The sequence below is a fragment of the Suricata suricatta genome, chromosome 13 (assembly GCF_006229205.1).
Source record: "Suricata suricatta isolate VVHF042 chromosome 13, meerkat_22Aug2017_6uvM2_HiC, whole genome shotgun sequence".
NCBI lineage: Eukaryota > Metazoa > Chordata > Mammalia > Carnivora > Herpestidae > Suricata > Suricata suricatta.
The window spans coordinates 52,435,566-52,441,558 of record NC_043712.1 but is presented as its reverse complement, the minus strand read 5'-3'; positions in this window follow the sequence as shown (position 1 = coordinate 52,441,558).

Below are 5,993 nucleotides of genomic sequence, written 5' to 3'. Positions count from 1 at the left end.
GGCATTATGAGAACACATTATATAACCAGAGTGACACATGCTTTAAGAAATCATTCTAGAGCCCTATGTCAGACTCTGTGCTGACAGCTCAGAGCCGGGAGCCTGCTTTGGATTCTGTGTGTCCCTCTTTCTCTAACCCTCCCCTGCTTGCATTCTGTCTCTATATAAAAAAAAATAAACATTAGAAAAGTTTTTTAAAGAAATCATTCTAGAGCTGGTTCCAGATTTGCACAGATCTCTACACACTCTACCTTCCTGAATAATAGGTAGAAAATGCTCAGCAAAAAGAACCATGTATAGTAAGTGATCTCTTATTCTCAGCTGTCTTTTTCCACCCCTATCACCAACCATTCTCTCCTTTCATGAAGACTACCCTATAAACTATAGTTTATAGTTGTCTAGATCCTACGCTAACTCCATTTTCTGTAAGTTCTATGTGAGAATGCCTCCTTAAACCTATTTCTTCATCCTATATCCTTAAGTGATACACTTGAATGGTAGTAAAACTCTTAGTTCTTCAAAAGCAATAGTAAATAATAGCTAATTTATCTACTGAGTACTTACCAGGTGCCAGAAAGTTCTCAGTAGTTTGTTTTTGTAATTATGTAACTATCTCACTCTCACAATTACTCTATAAGGAAGTTGTATTATTATCTATTTTACAGATAAGAAAACTGAGATCAATCAGTTAGTTAGGGTCAAGGACAAGAGAGAAACATAAGCAATGTGGCCTCAGAGACCATACTTCAACGACCATACATAAAAGTCAGTATTTTCTTTAATATTATGAAGTCAGCAAATTTGGGGAGGTGTTTTGTATAAAAGGGCCCATGGTTAAATGACCTTGGAAACACTGCATACACAGAAATTTAAAAAACTGATTAGAAAAGTAAATAGTAGAGAAGCTATGTTGCAAACACGTTGACTTAATTTTGCTAATTCCTTTGCTTCTCAAACTTTGAATGTTAAAACCTGTTCTCATGTATTTTCCCATAACACCTCCCAGAACGGATATCTGTGGACAAGACTTGGGGAAAGTATTCAGAGATGGTCTCTTACCTGTGGCACTGAGAGATTTGGAGGTTCATGGCTGTCCCACAGGACAAATTCAAAAGAGTCTTCAAAGATCTCTCCACCAAAGTGACGATAGTAAATGATGCCATTAAATAGATCCCTCTGAAGGAAGCCAGGGACAGGATAGCCTATTGGGTCCACAAAACACCACATACTTTTGTAACAATCTTCCAAGGGTTGGGGTATAAAGATATTGAACTTATCTCCAAAGTATTCTCTGCCTAGTATGTTGTACATACCCAAGGAATCATCATTAAATACTTTTATCAAAGTTTATAAATAATTAGTAAAAAAATTTAAGTTCCTACACCTATCTTAAAATCTGTAGAAAAATGAGCATTACAAAAATGTTTTTAAGAAATACAGTCTTAACTAACACAAAACTACTTGCTCCCTACTTTGTTACTCCTGACTACTTTAAGAAATGGTTAAGAAATTATTCCCATAAAGCATAAACAAATGTTATTCATGAAATTACCTTATAAATAATTTAGAATAGGCCAAATATTCCTCTTCAAACTTATTTGTTCTTTCATCCTGCTTGGCAGACATACTTTTCCATAATGTAATGGTTACCTTAACACCTGGCTCTAGAATGTTTTAGGTGTACAATCTTGAATAGATCAGTTTAACTTTTCTAAGTGTCAGGCTTCCCATTCACAAAATGAGAATGATAACAGTATCTTCCCTCCTAAACTTGATGTCCACCCTTACACAAATTCTGACATCAACGACTCTAACTCTTCAGAACTCACCTATCAGCCCTGGCCCTGGCTTCTTCATGATCTCTCCAGCCTGTGGGGGTTTCGTGATATTAAAGAAGATGTAGTCATCACTGGAGTCTATATCTGATGCTCTCAGCATGGAACCCTGGATCAGTATGGTCTGCCCCTCCTCTAGTTCAATTACTACATTGTTTATGAGGAAAGGGGGACTGTCATCTTTGGGCAAAATGTTGATGGGAAACTTATGTCGGATGCTGTGATGGCCATCGAATATCCTGAAGATGACAAAGTCTTTGGTGGAGTCACTGTCGTCATGATGATAGCGAACAACTCCAGCCTGAAGGTCAGCCACAGTGAAGAGAAATCCTTTCCCCCCTGATGGAGAGAGCAGAGATGAGGCTGACTGGATGAGGGGTGCAGAGGGGCAGCTGCAGTAAAAGAAGCAGTAGAGGAAAGGGCGTGAAGGAGAGCGGGTCAGCTGATCCCTGCCTCACCTAGACAACCATTTTGTTTGGTGGGCTCTGGGCCTCCACAGATCTGGTTTTGAATACTGGCTGTAACACTTACTGGGTGGGTGGACTTGGGCAACACTTACTGGCTATGTGGACTTAATTCATTTGAGACTCATCTATAAAACAGGGATGATAATACCTACCTCATATTTCCTAGGAAGGATGAGAGAACTTCAAGAATAGTAAGCCTACAAAAAAATGTTCATTATCATTCAACGTGGCAGCACTTTCCTGAGGAGCAGTCTTGAACCAGGAGCATCAATACCTTAGGAAGTCATTGGAAATGCAAGTTCTCTGGCCCTCCCCCAGACTTACTGAATCAGAGACCTGGAGGTGAGACCCAGCAATCTGTGTTTTATCAAACTTTCAGGAGAGTCTAACACACGCTGAAGTTAGAGAGTCACTGACTTGTGGCTGAAGAGCTAGAGCTCTAGTATCAAAGGGCCTAGGTTCAAATCCCAGTTTAGCCACTTTCTAGGTACACAGGAAAGTCAACTGCTCTAAATCCCAGGTTCCCATTTGTAAAATGGGAATAATAATAGTACTATATTTCATAAAGCATAAGATAATGCAGAAAGCTTTGTACAGTATCTGGCACAAATAATAAATATTTGTACTATTTTCTACCTCCCCTGAGCTAGAACATCACTTTGGGCTATCACTCTTCTCTTTATTTCTACATTGCGTCACTCTGCATAAACGATTACAAGTCTTGATTGCAGATGCCCCTGTACTCTCCCCACACTGTATGGTTCTACCAAAGCCCACTGGAATAAGTGATTAAACATTTATATAATGGACATTACAGTTTACTCGGCCAGTAGCCACTTTCTGCCTCTTCGCCACTACCAGAATCTTACTTTTATTGGGAATGGCAATATTACCATTTAAAAAAACTCAGTTTCCCAAACTCCATTGCGTCCAGGGGGTAGTAGGTGACTTGGTAGATTCCAGTGGAACCCACTGTATCAGGATCCTGAAGAAAGTTGTAAAGGGAGCAAACTAAATGATGTAACTTTTTTCATAGTCCCTTCTCTTTCTTCCTTCCTGGAAAACAGACCTGAAGTCTGAAGGTGTAGATGCTATCTTGTGACCTCTGTCAGAAAAGAAAGGGCTGCTGGCATCACAGATTTGGAGCACCTGCCTGGGAGCAACTTATCACATGAGGAAAATTACTCCTGAATTTCTTAGTCACTGTATTTGGGTTTCCCTTACACGCAGCCGAACATCCCCTTAAGCTGATCTCCTATTCTCCTAGGATGACTTCATTTTTTATTTCAGAATTCCTAATCACAAATGATAATAAAAAAGAGCTCTCTTTCTGCTTTATAGTTAGGAATACCAAGAGGATAATTGAATTAAATCCTCTGAGCTCATTATACGGAATGGACTATGTTATGTGATATGAGTATTATTTTTATTAGGGCTATTATCTCATTAACTACTACCCTTATAATTATAAAATGATTAACATAATAACATAATTATACTAATAACAAAATAACATAATGATTACCAAGTATTTAAAAACTAAGTTTTTCTGTTTTTTAATACATTCCTCTAAATCAGAGAACTGAGAGGGACATATTTTGTCTTCCAACTGGGAAAAGATCATCAGTTTAAGAGTATATTTAGAAGGAGTCCTACATGACATCTGAGATTATATAATGCGCCAGCCACAAGATGGTGCTTGCAAATGGTCATCCACAGATGGGAGCACCCTAACACTGAAGCGAATGTTTTCAAGATCTCCACACTTTCTGGATATGACAATTCACTTAGAAATGAGGCCCCAGAGGGGCTCCTGGATGTCTCAGTCAATTAAGCGTCCAACATCGGCTCAATTCATGACCTCACAGTCCATGGGCTCACCTTCCATGTCAAGCTCTCTGCTGACAGCTCAGAGCCTAGAGCCTGCTTCAGATTCTGTGTCTCCCTCTCTCTCTGTCCCTCCCTCCCTCACGCCCTGTCTCAAAAATAAATAAATATGGGGCGCCTGGGTGGCTCAGCCGGTTAAGCCTCCGACTTCAGCTCAGGTCAGGTCTCACATTTGTGGTTTTGAGCCCCGCTCGGGCTCTGTGCTGACAGCTTAGAGCCTGGAGCCTGTTTCCGGTCCTGTGTCTCCTTCTCTCTCTGCCCCTCCCCCCTCATGCTCTGTATCTCTCTGTATCAAAAATAAATAAAACTTTTAAAAAATAAATATTTTAAAAATTAAAAAAAAAAGAAATGAGGCCCAACAGATGTTATGTATACCCTGTTAAATATGATCTGTCTGCTTTCAGAGAAAAGATTTTGGGTTCCCTTCTAGGTCAGAGGCAGATCTTTCACCTCTTACTGTAAGCTGTCCATGCTGGAGGCCACCCACGGTGACCAGCTGGACAGCATGGATGTCATCATTGTCGACAATCTGAAACTGCTCCCAAGTGATGGCCCGAGACTGTCCCTCCAGAAGATTCAGACCTATAAGAGAAAACAGAACAATGTCCTAGAAAGTTTTATGACATGCCAACATGCCTATTTGAAGACAAGATGGATGAATTTTCACTCACAAAACTAGCTGAAAATTATATCTTTGAAAGCTTTTTAAAAAACTGGAATTTAGGGGCACCTTGGGTGGTTCAGTTGGTTAAGCATCCGACTTCAGTTCAGGTCATATTCTCACAATTTGAGAGTTTGAACCCCATGTCAGACTGTGCTAACAGCTCGGAGCCTGAAGCCTGCTTCGGATTCTGTGTCTCCCTCTCTCTCTGCTCCTCCCCTATTTGCACTCTGTCTCTCTCTCTCTCTCAAAAATAAATAAATTTAAAAAAATTTCTTTTAAGAAACTGGAATTTTGCTTTCATTTTCAGTAATATTTCTGCATCTAATACTATTAACCCCAGTCTGATAACTGGTTCCTTCTGACATATCCATTGGAGGCCAGGTGGTGGCAGAAAGGAAATACTGAAGGATGTTATGTTCACGGGGGTCTCTAGTTCAAAAATGTCCACAAGCATTTTTCAAAGATGACAGCCAGATATTTTAAGCAGACAAGAGAATCAGAAGAGCTGTAACATATAAGTGTTGAGAGCAACAGTAGCTCACAGGACAGAGAACGTGAAGTGGTTACATGTGCAAATACACAGCTACTGTGTGAGGGGACTGTTGTGTCTGACACTTTGAAATCAGGGCTGAATTGACATTACTCTCATCTGCCAGAGCAGAAGGAGAAAAAAGGAAGAGACCCTGAAGGATACCTGAGTGTGGCTGCGCCAAGACAAAAGCCAAAGTGCGCATGACGGCGGGTCCCACATACTGCTGGGCAGGGAAATAAAACGTTCACAGGGACAACAAGAGAAGCCAAGAGACACCATTAACAGACTATTTCCTGAAACGACAGGCCCTGGACAGTCAATAAGCCTCCTTTAACAGAGAAATATTAACAGGTGCACAGTGCTCAACGAGCTTTCTAAAGGTGACAAGAGACAGAAAAATAGCAAAAATGACAAAACGAAGGAACTCTCCCCTGAAGAACCTCCAGGAGGAAGTCACAGCCACAGAACTGCTCAAGGCAGATCTAGACAACATACTGGATCAAGAATTTAAAAAGCTTGTCATAAAATTAATTGCTGGGGTTGAGAAAAGCATCAAAGAATCAACTGAGACAATCACTAGGCACTTTGAAAATAGGTGTGATTACTTT